This window comes from Varanus komodoensis, unplaced genomic scaffold (genome assembly GCF_004798865.1).
Source record: "Varanus komodoensis strain SLA01 unplaced genomic scaffold, ASM479886v1 scaffold3, whole genome shotgun sequence".
NCBI classification, from domain to species: Eukaryota; Metazoa; Chordata; class Lepidosauria; order Squamata; family Varanidae; genus Varanus; species Varanus komodoensis.
In genome coordinates this window covers 63948524-63964376 of record NW_025335761.1, presented here as the reverse complement: position 1 = coordinate 63964376, position 15853 = coordinate 63948524, and positions in this window count along the sequence as shown.

Genomic DNA, 15853 nt, shown 5'->3' with positions numbered 1-15853 from the left:
GCCCCTTCAGCATGCCCACCCAAGAATCATCGCCCTCGCTCTGCACCGGCTTCCTCTTGGCTGGGCCGAGCAGCGTTGAGACTCCCTCAGGTCCACTGCAGGATCCCGGCTGCCTGGGCTTGCTTTTTGCAGAAGGGAAAAGGACCCATTTCAAAAGCGGCAATGGGGCAGCAGCTGAGGGAGGCAGCTGCGGAAGGAGCGAGGTGTGGGGCCCAAATGTGGGCGGTCGTCAAACTCGTGGGGTGCCAGGAAACTGTGCAAGCCCACGCACCCGGCACTCGTGTGGGGGGCCAGCTTCAAGGGTGGGCATGGCTGGGCACCTGCGAGGACCCTCGCCCAGAAGGGGCCCACTGGCAGGACTCTTGGAATTACCCCCTTCTGAGAAGGAAGGACTCCCTGGAGAAGACCCTGATGCTGGGGGTGATTGATGGCAAAAGAAGAAGGGGGCGGCAGAGGATGAGGGGGCTGGATGGAGTCACTGTGGGCTAGGGTGGACTCCAGGGATGGTGGAGGACAGGAGAGCCTGGAGGAGCGTCGTCCATGGGTTGTGATGGGTCTGGCACGACTTTGCGACTAAACAACAAATTGGTTTCAACCTATATTACTTTATTGTTGTAAACCTCTCATTAAAAGGCGCTTGCTCCTGGGGAGGAAAGCGATGGCAAATCTAGACAGCGTACTAAAAAGCAGAGACATCGCCCTGCCAACAAAAGTGCGTCTAGTCAAGGCGATGGTTTTCCCAGTTGCAATATATGGCTGTGAAAGCCAGACCATAAGGAAGGCTGAGCGCCGAAGGATTGGGGCCTTTGAATTGTGGTGCTGGAGGAGACTCCTGTGAGTCCCTTGGACTGCAAGGCGATCAAACCAGTCAGTCCTAGAGGAGATCAACTCTGGCTGCTCTTTGGAAGGCCAGATGCTGAAGATGAAACTCAAATACTTTGGCCACCTAATGAGAAGGAAGGACTCCCTGGAGAAGAGCCTAATGCTGGGAGCAATAGATGGCAAAAGAAGGAGGGGACGGCAGAGGATGAGGTGGCTGGATGGAGTCACTGGAGTGGTGGGTGTGGGCTTGGGTGGACTCCAGGGGATGGTGGAGGACAGGAAGGCCTGGAGGAGTGTTGTCCATGGGGTCGTCATGGGTGGGCCCGACTTCGCAACTCACAGCCACCACCCCTGTGACCTGCTTGCTTGCCTGCTGCCCCTTCTGGAGGGGTGGGAAGGAGAGGAGGAGCTCGTTTCTGCACCCCTCCCCATCCAGGAGGCACGTGGCGGGAAGGGGGGGGGGCTGAGCAGCAAGAGCATCTGGCATCTGTGGTGGTGAGAAGGGGGGCTTAGAGGGGGGTCCTGCAGGGGCCTCCCCCAGCAGTGTCACAAACGGCAGGGCGGGAAAGCAGCTGAGACGCTCTCTCCCCATCCTGTCGCAGTGGCAGGACCCACCGAAGGGGAAGTGAGTCTCGGTGGGAGCGGCACCGTCGGCCGTTCTGCTGGGAGCTGCAGCGCGGCTCCGGCCGGAGTCATCGGCAACGGGACGGCTGCGGGTTCCCACGGGCGGGCACATGTGCGCATGCAAACGCACAACCCAGCGCCTTATGGCACGGCTCGTCCCCTGGGACTGCGCGGCCCCTGTGCCATTACTGAATGAATAATTCAGAACAGAGGGACGGGGTCCCGCCTGCTCCTTCAATTATGCATGGCTCCCTTTCATGTGGAAGGGGGGCCGGCGTAGTCCCCGTGTTCCTCCAGGGGCTTCCATTAAAGCAAATCCAGCCATTATGACGCTTGGCACTGACCTCCAGGAAAACGCGCGGACCACAAAAGCATCCCCCCCACCCCAGGAATGGCGGAGAAAGGACTTTTATTCTTACGGAAAGGCTCCCACCCCCGGAAGCACGTGGCTGGCAAAATGGGGTCTCCAAAATCCATGCTGGGGACTGGGCCTCAAAATGGCAGATGCCGTGGCAGCGTGGAGTGATGCACATCGGTTGCAGCTGACTGGGGATGCTGGGAGTAGTAGTCCCACACCGCTGGGGGACATGGGGTTAGAGAAGGCTGTTTGGGGGTGATGCTAAGAAGGCCGTGAAAATGGCAACAGTGACACCCCAAGAATTGCACAATCCATGGCAGGCTTTGTCAGCATCCGAGTCACCTCATTACAACATCCCTTTAAGGCGGGCCAGCGCTAGTCTTGCCTTATTCCTGACGGTGTTAGGGTGAGGCTGAGAACCACGGCAGCCTGGCAGGTGAGCTGCAGGGGCTCGGTAGTCGGGCAAATACCCCACGGTGCGTGGGGTTTTGGCCCCTTTCTCCCAGTCTTCCCTGGGCTGAATTCTGGAAGAGACGGCGTTTGTGGGGCAAGCTGAGTTGGGGAAATGGACCTCGCGTTCCGGGTTTCTCCCTCTGTGCGGGGGTCCACAGCCAGGTTCACGGGTCAGCTCCTTTGGGTGGGGGCTTCCCATTCCCTTGCGGGTCCTTTTGCCCTGCAAGGCACCCTGCCTGCCGAAAATACGGAGCTGAACAAGCGCCTGGGCATCCTCTGGTTCCACAGTCACCGTGCTGCGAACTAGCGGCCTTCGCAAGGAGCTGCAGCACCTTCTGAAGGGCAGGAGGTCCTTTGGATTGTCCCAGAACCATCCCCCAAGGAGACTCCCAGGAACAGGCTCCTGTTTGGCTCCATCTCAAGAAGCTGCTCCTGGGAGTCTTCGTCTCCATATGGAGCAGGTCCTTGGGAAACTGAACGCGATCCCGTAGAATCATAGAATAGTAGAGTTGGAAGGGGCCATGGAGGCCATCAGGTCCACCCCCCTGCTGCTGCAGGACATCAAATTACACCGTCCCACGCAGACGGCTGCCCAGTTTCATAGAAACATAGAAACTGAGCGAGTCAGAAGGCTCTCCGGGGCCATCTAGTCTGACCTCCGGCTCCAGCCGGCTCCACTCATGACATGCCTACCATGTGCATGTCCAGCCTTTCCTGGAACACCCTTAGGAGGCAGTTTCTTTCTGAATGTCTCTGGTGTGGGAGAGCCCCCCACCTCTCCAGGCAGCTGGTCCCACTGCCATTTTGCTCTGACAGTGAGGAAGATTTTCCTGATGTCCAGCCTGAATCTGGGTTGCTGCAACTTGATTATTCCGTGTCCTGCACTCTGGCATCAGTGAGGAGAGATCTTGACCTTTCTCTTTGTGACAGCCCTTGGGGTCCTTCTAGAGGGATGCCATGTCCCCCCTCGGTCTTCTCTTCTCAAGGCTGAACATGCCCAGTCCTCTCAGTCTCTCCTGGCAGGGCAGCGTTTCCAAACCCTGGATCATTTTTGGTACCCTTTCTAATTTTCCTGCATCTTTCTTAAATCTTGGTGCCCAGAACTGGCCACAGTCTTCCAGATGAGCTCTAACCAGTGAGGAGTAGAGAGGAACTCCTCATCCTCATGATTCGGAAGTAATGCTTCTGTTAATGCATCCCAAAAAGGCATTGTTGGCTCGAGTGAGACTGAACCTCCTGCAAAGACTTTATAGTTCAAGAGGCACCGCATCTTGCTTCTGGGAACATTCCTTCCACAAATGAGGATTGCAGCAAAGGCCAGAGAGAACAGGCAGTTCAGACAAGTGTGGTACATGTCTTGGGCACCCCCGCAAATAAAAGTTGCCAGGGAGGCATTCCAGAGAGCCGCGTTCCAGGACCCTGCTGCGCATTTGTCTATCCCATTTCGTGACTGCCTCCCTTTAAGGAGAGTCAGTGGTGGGGGTGCGCCTGCTCCAGTTCCATGAGCAGCGAGCATCACTTGGGAAGTGGCGTTCAGCTGAAAATGTGCCCGAGACCCAGAACAGCAGCTGGCAGGTCTGCGGCACGTAGCCGAAAGAGCATCCTCCGCTTTCTTCCCAGGGGACCCGGCTCGATGGCACAGGCTCCCAACAGGCATGCGACAGGGTTGAGGGAACGGTGCCGGCTCACACACACGGCGTTCGTGGCCCAGGCGGTGGCTGCCAAAAATAGAAAGGTGGCATTTCAAGGACTAGAGACATCTGAGTCCATCCATCAGTTTCCTCCATTGCTTTTTAAATGCTGAAGGAGCTGTGGGGGTTCGAACCTCCAGGACCCCCCCTTGCGGTCCTTCCAGCGTCTGTTATCTTTCAAAGAATCCAGTATCTTGGGTTGGATGCCTCTAAGCAGGTATAGCGTCTTTTCTTCTTTAAATGACAGCTGCCCTGTCATTTGAGGGAAGTCAGTGTGGTGCAGAACAGCCTCCCCCCACCTGGGGGCATTTGGACCGCAGATCCCAGAATCCCCATCCAGCAGGGCCGTTGACTGGGAATTCTGGGTGTTGAGCTCCAAAAATGTCTAGAAGGCACAAGGTTGGAGAAAGGGCCTCGAGAGACCTTGGTTCCAGTCCCCACATGGCCATGAAGCTCTCTGGATGACGTTGGGCCTAGCTTACCTCGTAGGGATGTTGTGAAGCTAAAAGAAAGACGAGGAAGAGCAAGTACTGTACCTCATGAAGGAAAGACGGGATACAAATTTAATAAATAAAGAAGCAGTGGGAAGAAAGTTTCCATTCCTTGCTGTCTCACACTGAGCTGGTTAATCTCTTCCTGTAAAAACAGCAATTCCAAAATGACACATTTTACTGGTGCCCGTGTTGCTCTGTGTGGCACGGAAACCGCCTGCTGCAAAATGCACCTCTCCTTTCCACGGGAGTTGCAGCCCAGCGCACCTGGGGGTACCGGGTAGGTGAAGGGGCTGCTCTCATTGGCCGCATCAGCGTTGCCTTCGCAGCATCTGCAATTCCTGCTCTTTTTGGAAGGAGGCAAATAAACACGAGCCACCCAAAGCCCGCTGCAGGCATGGAGCGCTTCCTGCCAGTCGGCCTCCAGCAAGGCTAAATTGGCTTTGCAGGCACCTCCTCCAAGACCGGGTTCCCTCTGCTAAATTGGGCTAAACGAGGAAAGGATTTGTTTATTGGTTACACTTCCAGACCACCCAAAAGCTGGAGCTCTCTGGTGGCTCAGAAGAATTGAAACGCTAACATGCAAGATGAGAAGACGGAATATAAATGTTTAAAACTACGGGATGGAAGCAAAACCAAAAGAAAACCTGGCAGCGGTGCGAAGATTTCCAATGCAGGCCCCCGGGGCACAGGGCCACGTGCCTCTGCAGGTGGAAGCGACTCGCATCCAATGGCAGGAACGAGGCGTGGGGGCCGCCGTCTCTGCTGCCTGCCTCTCTCACCCTGTGTTTATCTGCAGATGGGGACTTTGACTGTCCGGAGTCAGAACGCTGCTAGGCGGTGGATCGATTCCACCAAGGAAGCCAGAGCTGAGCAGGGCTGCCAAGCACAGGATTCTGTAGAGCTGGGGCTGTTGAAATCGACACAGTTGTGAAGCCTCAGACCCCAACCCTCCCCTCCCCTCCCCTGCCAACATGTCCCTTTTACCGCCTCCCCCCGTCTACCATCTCCCACCAGGTTGGCACTGGTGCTTTTGATCCTGTCAGGGCCTCTATACTAAATGGCAGGAATGAATCACCAGACCTGCAGAGAAGATTGAACTGCCTTGAACCTTGGCGTTTAAACCGGTGAGATCACCCAGGCCCCCGCAGTTGCTCACGGCAGCCTGCTCCCAGGTGGGGGTCTCCCCACCCAACTACCAGCTTTTAGGACGCATTCGGAGCTTTCCCATGCAAGTCCAGGTGTGACAGGCAGGCAATGCAAGCAGCTTGGCAAGGTGTGTGACGGAGGGCGTGGATCGCGGCTGGAGGGGACGGCACAACAGAAGGGTCCACCTGGCACTGGGGATGGTTGGATATTTCCGGAGGAAGAGCCCTGGAGTGGCAGAACAGGGTGTTCGCCCCTGAAGTGAGCCGACAGAGCATTTCCTTTCTGATCAAAGGCGCCTGCTGCCCTGGGGCTTTTAGTGATTGCAACCCCTGGCAGCGTTCCCATCTGTGTTGTATTTAGGCACCGGAGTCGGAATCAGTGTGGCTGGCACGGGATGCTCACAAACATTCCAGCTGCTCAGGGAGCAGCGTGGTCCACGGCCATCCAGATGTTGAGGGAAAGCGGAGTTTGCCTGGGATTAAACCTCACCCGGAGCCTAAGGGAGGAGAAGTTCTTTGGAAAAAGCCAGGGGCTGGAGAGATTGCTCCATAAAGTAAGGATCTGGAGGGGGTAAAAGCCCAGAAGCAGGGTGGCTGAAGGAATCGTAGAATAGTAGAGCTGAAGGGGGCCATGAAGGCCATCGAGTCCAACCCCCTGCTGGTGCAGGACACCAAGTCACACCATCCCACTCAGGTGGCTATCCAGTTTCACCTCAAATGTCTCCAGTGTGGGAGAGCCCCCCACCTCTCCAGGCAGCTGGTCCCACTGCCCTTTTAGTCTGACAGTGAGGAAGCTTTTCCTGCTGTCCAGCCTGAATCGGGGTTGTTGTAGCTTGAACTGATAATTCCGTGTCCTGCACTCTGGCATCTGCAAGAAGAGATCTTGACCTTCCTCTTTGTGGCAGCCTTTGAGGTCCTTACAGAGGGAGATCATGCCCCCCTCAGTCTTCTCTTCTCAAGGCTGAACATGCCCAGTCCTCTCAGTCTCTCCTCACAGGGCAGTGTTTCCAAACCCTGGATCATTTTTGTTGCCCTCCGCTGGACCCTTTCTAATTTACCTGCTTCTTTCTTAAATCTTGGTGCTCAGAAATGGCCACAGTCTTCCAGGTGAGGTCTGAGTAGTGAGGAATATTGGGGAACCACTACGTCTCGTGATTTGGAAGTAATACTTCTGCTAATGCATCCCAAAGCAGCGTTTGCCCTTTTGGCAGCTGCATCGCATTGCTGGCTCATGCTTAGCCCATTGTCCACAATTACTCTGAGATCCTTTTATTTTTCAGTTCCTTTGAGCCACGTCTTGTATCGATGCATTTGGTTTCTTTTTCCCAGGTGGAGGACTTGGCACTTGTCCTTACTGAATCTCACGCTTTTGCTTTGAGCCCGGTGTTCAAGTTTATCAAGATCGCCGTGATCTTCACTCTGCCTTCCCTGGACACTCCCCACATGGCTACTAAGGAGGGAGCATTTCCTATGAAGCTGGCATCCTTTTTCTGGAATGACCTCCCGGGAAGGTTCACCTGGAGTCTCGCTTGTGGCCTTTTCAGCATGGGATGAAGCCCTCTTGTCCCCACATTGAGCATCGCAGTCCTTCAGTTTTGTTTTGTAAATGTGTTATTGTGTTCCTGTTGCAACTTTTACTCTGGTTTTACTCTGTTTAAGCTATTTAAGGTTTTATTTTATGTTTCTCATGTTGTAAGTTTCGGGTTTAATTTTTGGAAAACTTTGGCTACTGGGCAGTATAGAAATGTGATACATAGAAAAATTAAAACAAAATTAATATGTGAAGATCAGAAGAAAAGGAAAATGGGAGGTGGACCCCGGCTCAGCAGTACAGCCCCTGCGGTGCATGCAGCTTTCCAGTCTAGTCATGGCATCTTCAGGAAAGGGGTTGCTGCCGGTCAGAGTGGACACTACTGGGCTAGACGGAGCACGGGTGTGACTTGGTATGTGGTAGCTTCCAATGTTCCCATCTTCCGAACAGAACTGTGGGGAATGGACTAGGTTTGCCAGATTAGGATTAAGTTCTGCACCTAGGAAAGGAAACGCAAGGCATTGTTACAAGATGGGGAACCCTTGGCTGAGCAATACCGCAAGTGAGAAGGAACCTGAGTTGTTGTCGATCACAAGCTGACTGTGGGTCAACACTGCAAAAAAGCCAAATGCTATTTTGGGCTGCATTAATAGAAGCATCATTTGCAAATCACATGAAGGTCCAGTTCTCCTCGAGAACTAGGCTCCATCTGGAGTCCTGTGTCCAGTCCTGGGCCCCGCAGTTTCAGAAGGATGCAGGCAAGCTGGATCAGCTGGTTCAGAGGAGGGCAGCGGGGATGATCCGGGACTGGAGACAGAGCCCTGTGAGGGGAGATTGGAAGAACTGGGCCTGTTTTGCCTGGAGAAGAGCAGGCCAAGGGGAGATCGGATAGCCCCCTTCAAAGGCTGCCACAAAGAGGAAGGCCAAGATCTCTTCCCGATCATCCCAGAAGGCTGGACACGGAAAAACTGGCTCAGGTTCCCCTGTTAGACAATGGGGCCAAGAACCTAGGGAGGTGGTGGGCTTTCCCAGCCTAGACGAATTCAAGATGAACTGGACAGGGACAAGATGGTTTAGCCTGGGGTCCTGCAGTGAGTAGGGGACTGGATCCTCAGACTCTCTGGCCCTCTGGCCCCTCCTGGGTCTACTCTCCATGATTCTAGGATCTTGTGAGGACTGTTCTGCTTAGAAGCCACAGAGAAGGAAGACCTCTGCCATCTGCCTCTTTTCCCGTCCCTGTGGCATGAAGAGCTAGCAATCTTCCGGAAGGGATGGAGGGGGTAGGGCTGTATTTGATATTGCCCTCTGAATCGTCCAGCCAAAGCTTTGCCTGCAGGCTTCTGAGCTTGCCTCTAGTCAACTGCCACGTTACAGTTCTGGTCTTTCCAGTGTTTAAACATTTATGTCTCGTAATAACAGACCCTTTGGTTTCATAAACACACGTTTCCACTTTGGGGAGCAAAGGTGATCGTTGACTGGTGAAGAAACGTGATAGTTAAGCGATGATGGAACTGTTGGAAGAAATGGGCTGGAAAGGTAATGAAGAACTACCTGGGCTGGATGCCGGATCTGCTCCTTCAAGGGACGTCCTCAAGGCGGCACCTTTCTAGCGTGTTGGCACAGGTGGGCAGCTGCCAGTGGCGCCCTGGTGGCGGGCCATCCCGTGGGGGTCAACCCAAACTCTCCACCAGACTATCCTTTAGGAAAATTGTCAGGCTGAGGACTGATATTCAGGATGAGTCGAGTTTGTGTAATTGCATGATTTGTCTGGAAATGGATCTGAGGCCCCAAGGCTTTTCCACTCGCTTCTGGCGGCTGCATGGCCAATAATTTCGGCACAGGAATTCTTCCTGAAAGGCCACCATGGTCATGTGGGGCGGGTCTGTTGGGGGACCACCTCCTGCTGTGTAAGATAATTCAGCCAAGAGGAGAAAGGCAGCGGCTTGCAGAGAGGGGGCGTGGGCTGGGGTCTCCCGGCACCCCGCCCCCCAGAATTCCCTCCTCTCTCTGTCTTTAACTGCAGTCCCAAGGTAGCTGTGGGCACAGGAGGTGGTTGAGGCCCCACCGGTGAGGTGTTCAAGGACAGGCTGGACATGCACATGGTGGACGTGAGCAGAGCGGGGGTCAGACTAGATGGCCCACGGGACCCCTTCTGACTCACTCTGTTTCTCTGTTCCTTGTTGCAGCATAAAGTCTTTGCCACCGTCATGAACAGGCAATTACAGCCTGATTGCTTTACAAGAGACCTCCGCCTACCAGACGAACCCTCCCAGAACAGGTTTGTTGACCTGGATCAACACCACTGCCCACAAAGTTGAATTCTCATGTGGGATGTGGCTCTGGCTGCCCCGGGATGGCCGGGCCCGGCCCCAGCCCCCGGGGCCCGTGGTGGCAGCAACCCGCCTGTGCCAATATGTTGAAAGGGACGCCCTTCAGATGTGGACCTGAGGAGTTCTCTTGGAGGAGCAGGTGCGGCCCCCAGACTTACCTCTGGACCACCTGTCTCCGTCGGGGCAAGCGCCGTATGGGGATCTTCCGCACTGATAGGCGCTCCAGGCGGGGCCAATCTTACTGTGAGCACTGCAGGGTTCCAGCGTCCGGGGCAGGAGCCTGAGGAGCAGTCCAGCCCTGCCTGGAGAATCTTGGCAGTGAAGCTGGGGCCAGGTGCATGCAAGGGGCTTCTCCGACCCCATGTGGCCCGCTCCCGTGGGCCCTGGCGAGGGAATGGTGCTCACCTGCCAGTTGTCTCCCCACAGAGTGCTTGGATGGGGCTGCCCCCTGCCTGACAGCAGTGGTGGGCGAGTCCGGACTCCCCGTTGTGCTGCTGTGGGGGATGTCGGCTTCTGCCGACGCATCGCCCCCCAGCACAGCTGTGGACTGGTCTGTGGGGAGGCCCCACGTGTCGCCTGTTGCTCCGGGGTTCCCGAAGGCGGGCCCTTCCCCGCAGGGGCTTCGCTCAGTGGTGCCTTGGCCCGGAAGCCCCCGAGGCTGCCCGCTGTGAGCACCTCTTGCTGGGGGGAACCACGGCCTGCGGGGGGCTTGCTTGTGTCCCCCTCTGGGAAAATACTGTGCTTACAAACAAGAACAGCACAGGGGTGCTGGACACATGCGAACTGTTGACGGAAGAGATGGCTTGCAATGGCTGCTGGCCGGGAGAGCCCTACTGACCTCCGGAAACAGAGGATCTTGTCCATCCGTGGCAGAGAAGCTCGGGTGGCAGGCTGGGTTGTACACAGACTTCCCACGGGCCTCTGGCCGGCCACTCTGTGGCCCAGGTGGTCCCAGACTCTGCTGGTGGCCTTTGGCTTAATCTCCTAGGCCATGCCAGGCTAAGCAGGCAGCTCGCTCGCTCACTCGCTTCTGACGTCCTTCCTCTGGCCGCCGCTCCCAAAACCGGATCCGCTGCATGCGCTGATGAGAGTCGTGCCAACACGTGGCCGCCATGAAAGAGGCTTCCCAAAACGGAAAGGGGCGAGCTCCTGAGCCCAAGGGTTGGGCTCCAGTGCCGGAGGAGCCTACAACAGGCACGCTCGCTTGCGGAGCCGCTCCTTCGGTCGCCAGTTCCCTTTCCGCGGCAGCAAGTTCTGTCTTGCCTTGGAGAGCCTCCAAAAGGGGCGGCCTTCATACCCGTCCGTAGAAGATCAGCGTGACTCAGGCGCTCTTACTCAGGCCAGACCTGTCTGTCTGGACCGAGTCATTTGCCAAGCACAAACGAGGAGCAACCCAGGTGGGTATGTGCGAGGCACTTCCGTCCCGCCAGCAAAACAATGAATTCCGCCTGTTCTCCTTGGACCCGGAACTTCGGGACTGGAGGAATCAGCCCAGGCCTCCAACGGGGTGGCAGGACCTGGAGGGTGTCCCAGCACAAAAAGCAGTTGGGTTTTTTTCAGACTCCGTTCTTCAACCCAGCACGGGGCGATTCTGCTATGGAAGGAAATCACGCCTGTCAGAAATCTGATTGACAGGCGTAATATAGGAATGCTAGGAGTCAGGGCTCAGAACAATTGTCATAAATATTTATTGATGAGCCTTCAGAATGACTTTGGCCCCCGTCCTTCGGAGCCACCAGAGCTGAAAACCATCCATTGGAAACATCCAGAACTTAGGAATCTGTGGGGTACTTACTGAGGGTCCATCAAGTCCAGAACTGCTGGCCCCGAGTGGCTGCCGCTTGGCGTGGTTTCAAGCAGGATTCCACCCTGCATCCTGTTCGGAGACTGGGACTTCCTGCGTGCAAAGCAGGCCATTCCCTATGGAATTCTGGTCAGCCTCCGGAATTCCAGTGTCGAAATCAGATTTCCGAGATGGACCAGTATCAGCCAGTATCTCACCGCCATGGGTAGCACGGCACGGCCTGGCGCGACCCTCCCTGAGGAAGAGTCAGTGGCGAGGGCAACGGTGGGCAGTGAGGGTCCGCCAGACACTGCAGCCCCAGCCAGTGTCACCCATGGTGAGGCTGATGGGAGCTGTTGGCCCAAACGTTGGGGGGGCCACAAGTTGCCTCCCTGGCCAGCAGAAGCCATCGCTGAGTGGAGAGAGCCTTCTGGGGATGTCAGCAGAGGAGAGCGGAGCACCCTTCCGACTGGATGAAACCTTTGCTCGCTTCTTCTGGTAGAGTTTTTTCCCATCAGGCGGCTACCACAAAGCCCTCTTGCCAATCCTGCAATTATCCTTGTCCCTTAGAAAACAGCAACAAACAAAACAGACTTTCTGCTTCCTTGTTTTATGCAAGCATTCAACTTTAGCAGTGGCTTTTGGACATCAAATTTTTCTCGTCTCCTACTTCTTCAATTTTTGCCTGTGCAAACCCAAGCCCAACGAAGTGTGCACATAACCAGGCATACTCTTGCCCTGGATTCGGACGACATGGGTGTCTCTTTTCTGTTTTTTCTGTTTCTGTTTTTTCTGTTACATTTTTCTGTTTTTCCTCAATGTGGATCAGTGCAAGGTCTTGCACTTGGGGCATAGGAATGGGCATCCTAGGAACAGGTTAGGGGGCAAGTGGCTGGAGAGCAGCGCTTGTGAAAGGGACCTCGGGTGCTGGTTGACTGCAGGCTAGACATGAGCCAGCCGTGTGATGCGGTGGTCAAGAGGGCGAACACCACCCTTGGATGCATAGCCAGAAGCGTGGCTTCTAGAGCGAGAGAGGTGTTACTGCTGCTCTACACGACTCTGGTGCGCCCGCAACTGGAGTATTGTGCTCAGTCTTGGGCCCCTCATTACAGGAAGGATATAGCCAGGTTGGAGTCAGTGCAGCGCAGGGCCACAAGGTTGGTGGCCGGTTTGCAGGGGAAGCCATATGAGGCGAGACTGAGGGAACTGGGTCTCTTCAGCCTGGAGGAGAGGAGACCCAGAGGGGATCTGTTGGCAACATGCAGGTATGTGAGGGGGCGTCACACGGAGGTGGGCAGAGACCTGTTCTCCCCTGCAGAGGAAGGCAGGATGTGCTCCAACAGAGCAAAGCTCAGGGAGCCGAAGTTCCATTTGGATGCCAGGAAGCACTTCCTGCCAGTTAGGACCCTGAGGGTGTGGAATGGGCTTCCACGGGTGGTGAGGGTGTTCAAGGACAGGCTGCACATGCCCATGGTGGGCACATCATGAGCAGAGCCAGCTGGAGTCAGGGGTCAGACTAGATGGCCTGGGAGACCCCTTCTGACTCGCTCTGTTTCTATGTTTCTTGAGGAATGGGTCACTCCGTGGGCGCCGTGTGACGAAAAAGGCAATGGGGTCACCGATTTTAAGAACATCAACCTGCATCCGTTTCCCATCTTGCTGCCGTGTGGCTCAGTGTGTGTCAGATCCCCCAGCCTCTTGCTGTTGCGCACCTGGCCTTGAGCCATCGTTCCTCTGGGGACGTGCAGGTCATGGCAGAAGAGGGGAATCGGAAGGTGCAAGATTTCCTGCCTCACAGTGCAAATTTGCCCCATGAGCAATTTCTGTGGGAGCCGAGCTTAGGGAGACATGACAGAAGTCTATAAAATTATGCTTGGGAGATGCTTTTTCCTTCCCTCACAGCAACTGGGTGGATTCACCCCGTGAGGCTCATGGGTGGACGATTCAGGACAGACGAAAGGCGAGACTTAATCGCAGGCACATAGTTCAATTATGGCATTCACTGGGAGGCTTTAAAAAGGGGGTGGCAATTTCTGGAAAAGAATTCTATCAATGGCTACTGGTCTTGTTGGCTAAATTCTACCTCCAGTCTCGTGGGTTCACCTGTGGCTGGGGAACATGGGCACGTGGGTGCAAACTGCTGGGTCTGACCATCATATCGTACCCGTCTTGTCTTGGCGCTGTTGTCCTTGAACAAAATCAGCCTCAGAAGGATGCTGGCAAAAAGTGGGCAGCTTTGCAAAGAAGACAGTGAAATATTATCCACTCCAGAACTAAGACTGTGGTACTTGGGAAGAAGGGCTCAAAGTGTAATTGTAGCCTTGATGGGCATCTCCTAAAACAGGGACATTTGTTCAAAGAGTTGGGCCCGTGTCTTGGTGAGAAAGTGCCATGGAAGCAAATCTAAAAGCTGCTGAGCTGTTCAGTGCGAAATCTGTCAGCTCAGAAGGGTTTTTTTTTTTTAAATACAGGAAGGAGCCAGTTACTAAATCCTGCTTTAAAGGATGAAAGTGGTAGCTCAGATGGGATGTGGGGCAGAAATATGGGTAGGAGGAGCCAAATCAGCTTTGGGAGTCCTGAAAAATAACCTCAAGGGGCAGTAAATTGCCCCCCCCCCCCCGCCGCCCATGGCCCATCCCAGGGGCCAAGCAGGGTTATCTTAGATCCTGGCGTAGATTAAACAGCTTGGAAGACCAACTCCCTCACTCAGCTTTGCTGGCTAGAGGAACGAAGATTGGGAGGATGGGACAGACGTACCTCATACCTGAAGACACATCTTGTAATTTGCTGTTTTGTCCTCTGCATTCAGGGCCTAGACAAACATGTCATTTCCCATCTATTTATTTGAATTAGATAGAGAATTAGATAATTTATTACATTTATAGCATGCCTTTTTTCCTTTCAAGGAACTCAGGGTGGCTTACATCTTTCCCCTCCTCCTCCATCTTATCCCCGCAACAGCAGCACTGTGAGGTAGGCTGGACTGAGAGTCTGCGACTGGCCCAGAGTCGCCCGGAGAGCAGGGACTAGTATCCTGGGAACCACCCTTCTGGAGAGGCCTGCCAGGCACATGCACACGCAAAGTCAGTGGTTGTAGAGGCTACAGAAAATTCAAAGCGAGCAAACGGGGATTGCCAATCCAGACTGCTGCTCTTGGGACAATATAGCCACATATAGTTCTATTCGTGCCCGAGTCTCCTTTTTTCCTCTTCCCTCACCATCCCTTTTTCCTTGCATGTTGTGATCTTCGATAGCAAGCCTGTTGCATAATCTTGGAAATGGGTGTGGCTTGGGGTGTGGCTTTGATGGGGGTGTGGCTTCAAGGAGTGGATCCAACTTTCCTAAAGGGACCCCCCGCTTCTAAATTCTAACTGCACCACAGGCGGGAGGACTTGGATTGCGACATCTGGGCATAATCTTCTGTAGGTTCAAGTGGAAAAAATGGCCCACCTCTCCCACCAGCATGGGAATTTTAGCTCCGTGTTGTTTTTGCAATCTAAGCACGATAGGATTATGTCTTTACTCTGAAGAATATTCATGGGATTATTCAATCCAACTCTGCCAAGAGTTCTGGAGTAACCCTGGCTAAGGAATTCCCCTCTGCCTGTGAAGATCTACAAGCCGAAGAGCAGAACTGGTCCAAAGATCGCACTCTGTGGGAAGTGGCGTCCGACGCCCATCTCTGCCTCTTCCCACAAACCGGGAGTTAACTGCACAGTTCAGAAACCAATTTCTGCTTGTGCCGCCCCCTGGCTGCCCGGTGCCCCCTGAGCTAGTCCACTTCACCCCCTTGGGAACTCCCAGGACCGGCTCCAAGAGAGCGCATCGCTTGGAACGGTTGTGGAGGCATCTCTCACACCTCCTGGAATATCCCAATGTTTGGATCGGCACCTCCGTGGGCATAATTCTGCACTGCTTCTCTCTGTTTAGGAAAGGGAGCTGTAATGCCGAGAAACTTGTTCTGGTATTAACATATCTTGGGAGTGCTCCTCGACCCAGAGCTTTCACTGGAAGCTCAGGTAACAGCAGTGGCGAGGAGCGCTTTCCTCCAGCTTCGGCTAATTCATCAGCTGCGCCCCTATCTGGAGAATGACTGCCTTGCGACAGTGACACATGCGTTGGTGACTTCCCGTTTGGACTTCTGTAACGCGCTCTACGTGGGGCTACCCTTGAAGACGGTCCGGATACTCCAATTGGTCCAAAATAGAGCTGCCAGGCTGCTGACGGGGACTGGACGTTATGTTCACATGACTCCAGTTCTCCGTCAGCTTCACTGGCTTCCCATTGAAGTCCGGGCCCAATTCAAGGTGTTGGTTATGACCTATAAAGCCCTAAACGGCTTGGGTCCTGGTTACCTGAAGGAGCGCTTACATCCTTATATGCCCAGCCGCCCCCTGAGATCGGCGGGAGAGGCCCTTCTCCGGGAGCCCTCCATGGAAGAAGTTAGGAGGGTGGTTACTCGGAGGAGGGCTTTCTCTGCGGTGGCGCCTAAGTTATGGAATGCGCTCCCCAGAGAGGTCCGCCTGGCGCCGTCGTTATTTGTTTTTCGGCGCCAGGCGAAGACCTTTTTATTTAAGCAGTATTTTAAATGTTAATATTATTGAATTTTATTTGGCCAGGGC